The sequence below is a fragment of the Pleurodeles waltl genome, chromosome 1_2, assembly GCF_031143425.1.
Source record: "Pleurodeles waltl isolate 20211129_DDA chromosome 1_2, aPleWal1.hap1.20221129, whole genome shotgun sequence".
NCBI lineage: Eukaryota > Metazoa > Chordata > Amphibia > Caudata > Salamandridae > Pleurodeles > Pleurodeles waltl.
In genome coordinates, this window is record NC_090437.1 from 586,384,733 (window position 1) to 586,398,598 (window position 13,866).

Sequence of the window (13,866 nt, forward strand, 5' to 3'; positions counted from 1 at the left end):
GCAGAGGTCAGATGGGGATCCGGAGTGGATGGAAGCCATGGTGTGAGTGACGATTTCTGTGTTGACGAGGGTCCAGTTGTGGAGGAGGTTGGTGTTACTAGGGGCATCGGGTTTATGAATGTTTGCGGTCTGTCTGGGTTGAAGCTGTTGTGGATTTCTTCTATCTTGCAGCAGAAGTGGGTGGCAAGGGAGTTGCAGAGATTTTGCGACTGAGGGGGTTCGTTGGAGCAGGACTTGGGGTTTGAGAGATCTCTGACAATGCAGAAGAGTTCTTTACTGTCGTGGGCATTGTTGTCTATGCGGTTCTTGAAGTGGGTTCTTTTGGTGGTGCGGATCAGTTGGTGATGCTTGTGTGTGGATTCCTTGAGTGCGATGTGGTTGGGTTTGGTGGTATCCGTGCGCCAGATCTTCTCTCTTTTGCAGCATTCTCGTTTGGAGTTCTGAAGATCAGGGGTGAACCAGCCATGGTGCTCTGTGGGGTGTTAGAGGGTATTTAGAGCGGCGCAAGGGTATTGGCACAGTCCGATAGCCAGTGATGCAGGTCGGTGACGGCTGTGTCGGTGTCCGCGGTTCCTGGCGGTGGGGTCTGGGCGAGGGTGGAGATCAGTTGTTCTGTCGAGACTTTGCTCCAGTTGCGCCGGGAGGGTTGTGTGCGGTGGTGGTGAGTAGTTGGTTTCTTGTAGGTGAAGTGGATGCAGCAGTTGTGTGTCCAGTCGAGCTTGGAGGTGTGGCTGAAGGAGACGTGGCTGTTGGCGGCGAAGATGGGGTCGAGTGTGTGGCATGCGATGTAGGTGGGTGACGTGACGAGTTGTTTGAAGCCGAGGTTAGCGAGGTTGTCCAGCAGGTGGTTGGTGTTGACTTTGTTGTTGTTTACTAGGTGGAAGTTCAGGTCAGCGAGGAGGATGTAATCTTCTGAGGTGAGGGCCTGGGTGCTGTCGACGTCGGTGATGGTGTCGCAGAATTGTGCTCGGGGTCCTGGGGGTCTGTAGATCATTGTTCCTTTGAGGGTGGTGTTGGCATTGACATAGATGTTGAAGTGGAGGTGTTCGGTGGAGTTGAGGGTGTCGTGGGTGCTGGTCGAGACTTTGATGGAGCTTTTGTGGACTATGGCGATTCCTCCTCCTGGTTTATTGGTGCGGTCCCTCATGGTGATCTTCTAGCCTTCAGGGATGGCAATGGCAATGTCGGGTTCGGAGGCCGAGTTAGTCCAGGTTTCGGTGAGGAAGGCGATGTCCGGTGATGTGGAGGTCAGCAGGTCCCAAAGTTCGATGGCATGTTTGTGGATGGAGTGGGTGTTGAGTAGAATGCAGTTCAAATGGTTGTTGGCAGGTCTGTTGAGGAGTTTTGAGGTGCAGCTGAAGTGGCAGGCTTGGCAGGTGAAGGGTCCTTTGGTGGTCTTGGGGGTGACCCGGAAGTAGGTCGGGAATCGTCCTGGGTTGAGGGTGAGGAGATCCTTGGTGGTGTAGCGGCATCCAGAGGTGTGTGGGCCAGAGGGACCGGTTCTGGGCGCGGTCCAGGCATGGACGGGCGCAGACGTGCTTGCCTCTGGCTCGCCTCTGGAACGCCAGCCGCCGGGCGCGGCCGTGCAGAGACCACCATTAAGAAGGACAGGAGGGAGGACCAGCTGAGAGGTGAGAGGGGAAAGCGAATGGGGGCGCGTGGGGGCGGGGCCACATAGGACGCAGCGGCAGGGAGCTGAGAAGTTCAGAGCGGCTCAGAGAGAGCCGGCAGGGGTGAGCGCACAAGGGGCGAAAAGGCACAAAAAGGCACAAAACCTAGGAAAAACCTAGAAAAAGGCACAAAAACCAGGAAAAGGTACAAAAGCAAGGCACAATACAAATAAGGCACAATAAACACGGCACACAAGTAAAGGTCTAGAACGCTTACCAGAAGCCCACTAGACACCAGGGATGAGGTGCAGGCGGGTGCCTGTGGGTGGAGGAGGGCCTCGAACACGCGAACAGCAGCGTGGGTGGGGGACAGGGACACGGGTGCAGGTAGGTGGTGCTGCGAGCGTGGGAGAGCGAGCTCCTGACCAAAGATCTCATCACCAGCTACTTTTCATGAGTGTAAATATGTCATGTGATGTCATGTCTGTCACTGTACAATGAACTATAGTTATAAGTAAGTGCTGAGTTGAGTGTTTTGGAAATAGCTGGGAGATGATACTCTGCAGAAATCAGCCAAAGTCTGCTTGTTGAGATAGCTTTTGACACATCCCCACCTTGATGATGTTGCTTTGTTTGTGTCAGTTTTTTTTATTTACTTATTTTTCCTGTTGCTTGCTATGTGGAATGTGCCATAGGTATGGTTTCAAACCTATACTTCTTGTTTTGTTATTTGTACAGGTACCTTCACAATGTCATCTTCATGTAGGTATTTCAGAGTTGTGACATTGGCAGGTATTTGATGCTGTTCTGACATAGAAAGTGGGCATGGATTGTTTCAGGTGATGTCGTTGAGTTGAGATGCATGAGACCTGTACCAAGAGAGGTTGCACAGTGTTTGGGGGAGGTACAGAAGTGCATATTGTACTTGTTTTGTGTCTTGTGTTGAGCCTGATGCATCCTTTCTGTCATCAAGTCATCATAAGATATGTAGTCCTAGCTTTCTTTCTTCACATTGGCTAAATGTTCTTTTTTTCTTTGACCTGTATATAGGTGTAAAGGTTTTTCATCATTCCAGTCCACAGTGCCTGTGCCACAATGCTGATATTTGTTTGTGCCGCCCGGCGGGCGGAAACCGCCCAAACACCGCCCCGTGGTCAAATGACCGCTGGGAGCATTCTAACTTTCCGGCTGGGCCAGCGGGCGATCTTCAAAAGATCGCCCGCCGGCCCAGCGGGAAAGCCCCAGCAAAGATGAAGCCGGCTCCGAATGGAGCCGGCGGATTTGCTGGGGTGCGACGGGTGCAGTTGCACCCGTCGCGATTTTCAGTGTCTGCCAAGCAGACACTGAAAATCTTAATGGGGCCCTGTTAGGGGGCCCCTGCACTGCCCATGCCAGTGGCATGGGCAGTGCAGGGGCCCCCAGGGGCCCCACGACACCCGTTCCCACCAGCCTCTTCCTGGCGGTTTAAACTGCCAGGAACAGGCTGGCGGGAAGGGGGTCGGAATCCCCATGGCGGCGCTGCTTGCAGCGCCACCATGGAGGATTTCTTTGGCCAGGGGAAAACCGGCGGGAAAACGCCGGTTTCCCTTTTCTGACCGCGGCTTTACCGCCGCGGTCAGAATTGGCCAGGAAGCACTTCCAGCCTGTTGGCGGTGCTTCCGTGGTCGTTGGCCCTGGTGGTCAATGACCGCCAGGGTCAGAATGACCCCCATAATCTATACCAATGAGTATTTTGAAAACTCAATATACATTTTAAAAGACAGTGCGTAATATTGTAGCTAATACACATCATTATCAAAACTCCATGAATATAAGCATTAAGGTAAAAACTATTTTAATGAAGTATTAAAAAGTAATACATATATATATATATATATATATATATATATATATATATACACAGTGATAAACATGTAACAATGTCAATAGCTCATATATTTTACTATACCACTGCAGCTAAAAATGTTTTCAAATGTACCTAGATGTATCACCTCATAAAAAGAAAACTACTCTTAACTTACCCGTGTTACACATATTCAAAAGGAAACATCATATATCAAAGGACACATTGGAACTGCACATAGTATTGATCTAGCTAGTGCTACAGAAGAACAACTGCAGTTAGACCCTTTGTAGATAACATTAGGAAGCATACTCATCCACTTTCAATAGCAGAAATTGAAGTCAAGGTTTTAGTGGCCGTAAAGGCATGCATTAAAAGGCTATACTTCACAGACAGTGACAATTTGAGGAAACTTCCCCATATTGCAAAAGAACAATTAATAGCAACATGAAGAAACAGCACACACAATTTAGACTTGACAGTTATTCCCTCACTCTTAACAATAACCCTCTTTAAAGAGCCTGCCATATTGTGCGACAATGAAAACAATGATAAAAGCATTGTTATATTCAGTCCACAAAATAATGTACAAAGTACATGTAAATGTAATCCAGATAGACATCACCATTCTACTAACAATACCATGCAATGATACAATGGCATTTCTATTTTAATGGCAGTAAATGTAAAATTCACTCTAATCGTGAACTACTCTACCAGCAGCACATTTCATTTTGACGCCTCAAAACTAATTGTGCTCACTTTTGCCCCCAAATTAAGTACAGGCACATTTTGAACCTCAAATAGTCTCTAGCTACTGCAAAACTAAGGAGGACATTCTCATTATTCTTAGAGTACTTTTGAGATGCACAGGTGGGCCACATGCATAGGTCTGGGTGAAGGAGAGCACCAGAATTTTATATACCAAGTTTTATATCCCATACTGACCAAGAAGGACTGAGGACCAAAAGGGAAAAGGGAAAATGTAGTGCAATCTTTGTGAGGATTTGGAGAAAAAAGATTGTAGCGTGGAGGAGAGATGGATAGGAGACAAAGTTGAGGTAAATATAAAGAGAAGTGAGAGTTGAGAAAAAGGTAAGCAAAGATGAGCAGATGCATAGAAAGAGTAGAAACAGAGAGGTTTACAACAGCACAGATGCAAATAAATGAATCCTAAAAATAATACTGAAGGATGACACAACTCTTTTAAAAGGACCATTCAAAGTCACCAGTCCTGCCAACTCTTCAAGAAGCTTCAAACAGAACAGAACTACCAAAATCAAAGACTCTTTACACTAAACCAGCTAAAGAAACAAAATGCAGGCAAGCAAGGCTTTCTGAAAAGTTCTAGTGTGACTACAATCAAGGTATCTACTACCTTGAATTAATCGTATAAACCCCATGTGAAAAAATTAACAGTTAAAATGCTCAATAGACATCACAGCAACATAATACACCCACTAAATAAATTATTCTATTAAAAGAGACTATAGAAACATGCTATATAAAAAAATAAAGTATTACATTATGACAGGAAAAAAGAATATATGTACCTAAACATTAATAATAGGAAGCATTTGTTAATATATATACACAACCTAGGATCTAGGATGGTCAACACCGGTTTTACTGATTGGAAGAAAGCTATTGCAGGGCTCATCATGAAGCGAAGTTATCAATGGATGAGCTGAATGTGGAAAATCTGTATATGTGTGTGTATGTGTCTGAGTGTGTATGTGCATGCATATGTGTATATGTGTGTGTGTCTGTATCTGTGTGTGTGTGTGTGTGTGTGTATATATATATATATATATATATATATATATATATATATAGTGACTTAAAAAAACAAGGTTACATGGACATTATAGTGAGGCTCACATTTTAGGCGTGCAGAAACATAGAAATTCACCTATTACAGTTAGAGTTATCTCAAGTAACTATAACTTGTGCCCTAAGGTAACTAAAACTCATGCCCCCTCTGCTTTCTTAACTCTATTTCCTAAATATAATGTCCCTGTAAGCTTTGTTTTTTTCCAGTGAATTTCTAGGGCTTTTTAGACATAAAGGGGGTCATTACAACCCTGGCGGACGGTGTTAAAGTGGCGGTAATACCGCAAACAGTCCAGCGGACAAAAAAAGGGAATAATGACCCTGGCGGAAACCGCCAACAAAGACAGCCACTTTAACACACCGCCCGCCACGGCGGTACAGACAAGCAGCGCGGCGGTCACCGCCAACAGACAGGCGGAAGACAATGTACCGCCCATAGTATCACAACCCGCCAATCCGCCACCTTTTCAGGGGCGGATTCTCCGTGGATAAAAACACGGCGGAAACGGTTACTGCAATGGGAAAACGCTCGCCTGAACATATCCCACGAGGAAGAAGGATAGCATGGAGCCGGAACTCCAAATCCTACCGGCCCTTGTATTCCTACTCATATACGAAGACCAACGGCTGCGCCGGCGACGACAACGGTGAGTACAGCACCTATGACATAGGGGAGGGGGGAGGCAAAAGTTAGGGGGACACACACGCAACACCCCCACCCTCGGATTTTACAACACACACACCAATGAATTCACAAAAATCACAGTAACAACCCACAACCCCCCCGGAAGAATGCAAAGACAAAACAAAATCAGTCCAAACATTGTAATGTATCAATATACATGTCTCAAAATGATACAGATATATTAGAAAATCATACAAAAGTATATACATTCCGAGAAGTAGTTCAGATATGCACATAGAAATGTCCGTGCACAACTAGTCCAAAAATGCATGGGCGAGGCCCACAATAGATAACTGTCCACACACGGAGAGAACACTGCCGGGGCATCAGATAGAAAGACTACAGGCACCTCAGAGGGAAGGTAAGGGGGGGCACCTCAGCCGGAAGAGTGCAAAGCCAGATCCACGACGGGGCTCCATGCCCATTTATGTATCCTGGGGAGTGCAAAGCCACAGTCTCTCAAGTCTCTACAGTGGGTGGGTTGCCCACTGTACAATCCTGGGGAGTGCAAAGCCACAGTCTCTCAAGTCTCTACAGTGGGCGGTTTGCCCATTGTACCATCCTGGGGTGTGGAAAGTCACAGTCTCTCAAGTCTCTACAGTGGGTGGGTTGCCCACTGTACCATCCTGGTGCGTGCAAAGCCACAGTCTCTAAAGTCTCTACAGTGGGTGGTTTGCCCACTGTACCATCCTGGGGAGTGCAAAGCCACAGTCTCTCAAGTCTCTACAGTGGGTGGGTTGCCCACTGTTCCATCCTGGGGAGTGCAAAGCCACAGTTTTGCAAGTAGATAACAGCCTCCGCTGGTTCTGGAGGGGGACTGGTGCCCAGACTGGATTAGTCTCCCCATGGAAGTTCCTGTCCCGTCACTGTCCCACCTGCACATGGGATAACGATGCCTGATGTGGCGGCCTTTTCATTCTTACCCAGTGCATGCCCTGTTCAGCGGTTCTGGACTGTTCAGTGGTGCTTTACCATGGCGGTCTCTGGACTGTTCAGCGGTGCTTTGCCATGGCGGTTCAGGACTCTTCAGCGGTGCTTTGCCATGGCAGTGCATGGATTGTTCAGAGGTGCTTTACCATGGCAGTCTCTGGACTGTTCAGTGGTGCTTTGCCATGGCGGTTCAGGACTCTTCAGCGGTGCTTTGCCATGGCGGTGCATGCATTGTTCAGAGGTGCTTTACCATGGCGGTCTCTGGACTATTCAGCGGTGCTTTGCCATGGCGGTGCATGCATTGTTCAGAGGTGCTTTACCATGGCGGTTCTGGACTCTTCAGCGGTGCTTTGCCATGGCGGTGCATGCATTGTGCAGAGGTGCTTTACCATGGCGGTCTCTGGACTGTTCAGCGGTGCTTTGCCATGGCGGTTCAGGACTCTTCAGCGGTGCTTTGCCATGGCGGTGCATGCATTGTTCAGAGGTGCTTTACCATGGCGGTCTCTGGACTGTTCAGCGGTGCTTTGTCATGGCGGTGCATGCATTGTTCAGAGGTGCTTTACCATGGTGGTCTCTGGACTGTTCAGCGGTGCTTTGCCATGGCGGTGCATGCATTGTTCAGAGGTGCTTTACCATGGAGGTTCAGGACTGGGCATTGGTGTGTGGCATGACGTTCTCTGGACTGGGCATTGGTGTGTGGCATGACGTTCTCTGGACTGGGCATTGGTGTGTGGCATGACATTTTCTGGACTGGGCATTGGTGTGCGGCATGACGTTCCCTCATTGCCCAGCGGGGCTGTGGCAGCCGGGGCCCTCCTGGGCACTGACTCCGGTGGTGGTCTCCTGACCAGCGACGATACTTGGGCCCTCCTGGGCACTGACTCTGGCGGTGGTCTCCTGACCAGTGACGATACTTGGGCCCTCCTGTGTTGCCACACAACACACCGCTACATATCAGCACACTTATCAGCACACACACCACCCCACACATCACCCACACCACCCCATGGCACGGCAAAGACACCCCAGGTTCTCTGAGGAAGAGCTCAGGGTAATGGTGGAGGAAATCATCCGGGTAGAGCCACAGCCATTCGGATCACAGGTGCAGCACACCTCCATAGCTAGGAAGATGGAGCTATGGCAGAAAATAGTGGACAGGGTCAATGCAGTGGGACAGCACCCAAGAAATAGGGATGACATCAGGAAGAGGTGGAACGAGCTACGGGGGAAGGTGCGTTCCGTGGTCTCAAGACACCACCTTGCGGTTCAGCGGACTGGCGGCAGACCCCCATCTCCTCCCCCACAACTAACAACATGGGAGAAACAAGCCTTGGCGATTCCGCATCCTGAGGGCCTCGCAGGAGTAGATGGAGGAATGGACTCTGGTAAGTCAAATCTTAACTATTACATCCCCCACCCTATTTGCATGCTATAACACACCCCCACCCCCATCACTTCAACTCCTCACAAATGTCCCAACATCACTAACCACACATACTAACACTAAGCCCTGCATGCAACAACAAAGCATGGACACCCATCACCAAAGCATGGAAACTGCACATACCCATACACCCCCCTAAACCACCATCACACAAGGTCCCACACAGGAATGCAAGCACTGGGGTACACAGTCACCCACCTATTGCACACCATAGCACACACAGATGTATTAAACATAATTTAATACCCCTGCAGGACCCCTACCCAACGTCAGCGGACAGGAGGGTCCACACATGTCCACGCACCAACAGACGAGACCCACAGTATCCAAGGAGATTCTGAATAGAGCAGAAGTTGCCTTTCCCCCTGACCACAGGGACTGGACTTAGCTGATTGGCTCCCTGAGTCTCTGCTGCACCTGAGACCCGCCCCCCCCACCTGCTCTGGCCCCTTAAGTTTGTGGAAGGCCAAGACAGCCACCTCCATTTTGTGAGCCTCTGTGCATCTCCCCTGTGTCCTGATACAGCCCAGTGTTCAAGGATTGCAAAAAGACATAGGTAAGGAGCCCAAAGATTTTTCTGGGTAAATAGTATTATTTGTTCAAAAGTGTTTGTTTCAGCTACCTGTGTCTGTTTTACTGTGGACTCTCTATGTTTCAGGAAGCCAGGCCTCTTTAAAAAAAAATTTTTTTAATTTTTTTTTGCCGTGACTGTGTGAATTGCCTTGCTAGTTTGTGGCACCACCCCCTCCCCCCCTTTTTTCTCTTCTAAGTAAAAAGGCTACATACATCTTGCAGAGTGTGTTTTTAGGAGACTGTTTTAATCTGTTTCTGTGATTTAAATTGTGCTTAAAAACAGTCTGCCCCCCTGTATTTTTGCCTTTAAAAAAACCCGATTTTAGAGTGCGCGCCCAGCTCTATTACAGTGTTTGTTTCTTAAACGATCTCTCCCTCACCTGGAAAGTAGACTCTGCTAGCTTGGAAGTGTGGATTCAGCCTTTTTTTATCCAAGGAGATTCTGAATAGAGCAGCAGTTGCCTTTCCCCCTGACCACAGGGACTGGACTTCAGTTAACTTGCTCCTTATATAAGTTCCTATTGGTTGTTGCATATGTTGTTGTGATAGGTTGCTAGGAGATGGTCTTTCATTGGTTGCTGGCTCCAGGGTTGCAGTTTTGATTGGTGGATAGGGCTGGGAATCTGATTGGCTGTTGGTTCTATGTCTGTGATTGGTGGATAGGGCTGAGATTCTGATTGACTGTTGGTTCTAGGGCTATGATTGGTGGATAGGGCTGAGAATTCTGATTGGCTGTTGGTTCTAGGGCTGTGATTGGTGGATAGGGCTGAGAATTCTGATTGGCTGTTGGTTCTAGGGCTGTGATTGGTGGATAGGGCTGAGAATTCTGATTGGCTGTTGGTTCTAGGGCTGTGATTGGTGGATAGGGCTGAGATTCTGATTGGTTGCTGGTTCTAGGGCTGGGGCTGTGATTGGTGGTCAGGAATAGGGCTAAGATTAGGGCTGGGTCTCCCATTAGTTGGTTGAATCAGGGCTTGAAATTGGATTGGCTAGGGTTAGGACCAGCTTCTTATGGGCCAGTAGGGCTATAAAAGGTTAGGACTCAGGGCGTCTCAGCCTGGGGGTCGAGGCAAAGGGCGGAGAGGACAAGGGCAGTTGCCTGTTTGGGCAGAGAGGACAAGGGCAGTTGCCTGTTTGGGTGGAGAGGACAAGGGCAGTTGCCTGTTTGGGCCTGTTCGGGACAGGAAGGGACTAGGGACTAGGGTCAGAAATGCTGCCCAACTCACAATTGACCAGGAATGGTTCTATCCCCTACACATCCCTCAACATGCAAACACATATTCTACAAAGGCATCCAACTCATGCATCACAAACTGACCACGGACAGATTACATTGCCCCTTCACCCAACACAATACCCTATATACAACACATATACACATATCCCCACAACTACTACAGTCAAACACCTGCATTCTCACAGCCAACACTACTCTGTCCACTCCCACTAACACAACCTGCCATCACCCACACAATACAAAACTACAGCATACATTTCTCTCAGTCTCAGCCTTCCAGATACACACTCTCTGCTCATACTAACCAACAACACTATCCGCTGTTTGCTCCACACAGACCACCTGTCATCATGACAATGCCCAAACCCTGCCCTCAAACACACCATCTACAAACACTCTTCCCCTCTCTTCACCAATTACACACAACCATACAATCCCCACAATTCACTCCACCACACATATTACCTCCTCCAGTCATCGCAACTAATACTAAATGCCCTGACACACACCCATCACCTCTTACACACCTCGTACAGTCATCTCCAAAAAACATCAACACCCCATCTAACACTCAAACTCCACTTACCAGCACTAACTCACATACAAATCCCTCACAAAGAAACACTACACCAATATCCCCCTCACTATTCCACAAAAACAATACCGACCACAAACATCAGCACATCAAAGCAACACAAACTTACATTACACCTATCGTCATACCCACTCCCACCCTCAGGACTACACAAAGAATACAAATTCCATCCTATCTTCACCTCTACTTTCTCATTATTCACAAACACCTACCACAAGCACCCCAACCCAGCAACTTTCATTCACTCGCCTCTCCTCCATTGCACAATTTAGAGCCTTACATCATGATCCACATGCTCCTCCACCACCCCTAACCCATACTCCATCCACACTAAACAAACGCAAACAAAATAAAAAACATTCCACCCATAGCAACCTTGCATCCCCTTGTCTGTTACATAATAAAACTACCCTACAAAAAACACTACACTCCTCATGGCTCTCTCAGCCACCAATTGCACCACCCACACACACAGACCCAACACAATGCCTCCTTAACCTGCTGGAAGAGGAACACTATATTGAAAAGCAAAACTATTGTGAGCCTCAAACAGTTATCACAACTAGCAACACTCCTGCTTCAAGCTCACATTATACTACTTAACCTTCTCCTAAACAAAACAACACTACCACTAACACACCTTTTTTAAACTGCTCATAAATGCTCGATCACTCTAAAAAAACAAGCACCACATCTACGACCTGCTCACAGACACACAACCTGACTTACTATTCATAACTGAATCCTGGTTGGGAGATGACATGGCACCAGTGTTGCACAAAGCCGTTCCTCCGGGCTATCAAACCATCACTCAAAACCGTATAGGCAAGAGAGGAGGTGGACTAGCTATTATATTCAAACAGGCAATGAACCTCAGTAAAACAGACAACATCTCCATACAAGGTTGTGAAGCCCTCCTTACCAGATGCCACCCTACTCCAACTTCCTCCTGTAACGTTCTCCTCCTTTATTGACCTCCACCTAACAACTACACATTCCCAGATGCTTTTCTAGGCACAGGGGGTCATTACAACCTCAGCGGTCTTTTTACAAGACCGCCGAGGGACAGCCGTGCGGAAGACCACCAGTAGTGGCGGTTTGCCGCTCGACTTATTATGACTGTTGGCTGCTCTCCGTCCTTTTTCCGACGGAGAGCCACCAACAGCCATACTGGCGGGCGGGGGGGAAGTGGTGGTTGCTCCACCTTCACCGCCACGCCAACAGAACACCGCCCACCGAATCACGTCCTGTGATTCGGCATGGCGGTGTTCTGTTGGCGGTGTGGTGTCGGCGGAGCTGCCCCCATGGCTCCCGTCCCCTCCCGGAGGATCGTCGGACCAGGTAAGTCAATCGTCCGTGAGGGGAGGGGGGTGAGGGGTGTTGTGTGAGTGCATGGGGGTGTGCGTCTGTGTTTGTAGAGGGGGTGTGTGAGTGCACGGATACCTGCTGGGATGTTGCATGTATGTGAATGAGTGTATGTCTGTGGGTATGTCTGTATGGATGTGTGCGTGTATGTTTGAATGTGGGTGTGAGTGTCTGCCTGTGTGTGTGCATGTAGGCATGTATGTTGGCGTGTGTGTGTGTGTGTAGGTGGTGCCTGCATGCGTGTCGTGTGGGTATGATTGAAGTGATGTTGGGGGTCCGGGTGTGGAGGGGGGCCCTGCCACCTTTGGGGGGTGGCAGGGGTGGTGGGGGGTGTAGGGGAGGGAGTCATGTGGGGGTGGGTGAGACCCATATCAGTGCCAGGGAAGGAATTCCCTGGCACTGATATGGCTTACCGCCATGGATTTCATGGCTGTTCAGACCGCTGGATAACCGCGCCGGTAAGCCTGGTCAGAATACCGCCGGCGGTATAGTGACGGACACCGGGCTTGAGACCCAGGTCCCCAGCCCGGCGGTCGTCTCCGCCCTGGCGGGCGGAACAGAGAACCAGCGGATGACCATGGCGGTAACCGCCATGGTCATAATACGCTGGGGTAACACCGCCAGCCTGTTGGCGGTCTTACCGCCAGTTCTCCGCCTTCCGCCAGGGTTGTAATGACCCCCACAGTCTCAAACCTTATTACACTATACTCCAATCTATGCATTCTTGGGGATCTAAACATTTGGTTTGACAAACCCAATATGCCCCATCCAAAAGCTATCACCACTGGCCTAGTCGCATTGAACCTACATCAGATTGTACACAATCCCACACACATCGCTGGTCACATCCTAGATGTCATTTTTGCTAAGCCTGAACTAGTTACTATTCATAGCATCACGCCAATCACTTGGTCCTACCACCATATGATAACTTTCCGACATACAACTCAACAAATCAACACACCCCACAACTACTTACATACATACACCTATCGACCATGGAGCAAACTCAATTTGGATCACTTAGAAACACAACTAACAGCAAACACAGATCTTGATACAATTAATTCTGTGCCAAAACTTTATGAGTGGCTACAGGAAGCTTTTGATATCCTAATACCACTCAGAAAAACTAAACACGACAAAAGAAATCCAACACCTTGGGGAAACACAGAACGTAAAAAGATAAAGCAACAAATCAGAAAGTTGCAGCGGACCTGGCTCAAAACAAACAACAGTCAAGACAAACTGCAGCTACACAAACTTAACAGGATATACAAATCATCAATCAAAAAAGCTAAAAAAAGATACATCTACAACCAAGAAATGTTATAAAATTCTCAATGAATTTTGAAAACCTACATGCATGGAAGGAAGTCATCACACTACTCAAGATTTCACAAACAAATTGGCAACTCACTACACAACCAAGGCAGACACATTGGACTCCTATTTAAAACAGAAGAAAACCATCAGCGCCAACCCCTTTCCTAAAATACCCTTTAAGAATAAACCAACCCAACCTCTACAGTCCTTCAAACAAATATCCCAGGATGAAATTATGGATTTGGTCAAAGCAAGCAGACCTTCTGGTTGCCCTTCTGACCCTTGTCCACCACAAATCTTCAAGAACATTCTTCTATCTGCTTCTGCTGCCACACCTGTAAGAAGAAACTCTTTAACTTCAGGAACTTTTCCTGCAGACCTGAAAAAGGCATACATATGACCTTTATTAAGTAAAACAAACCTAG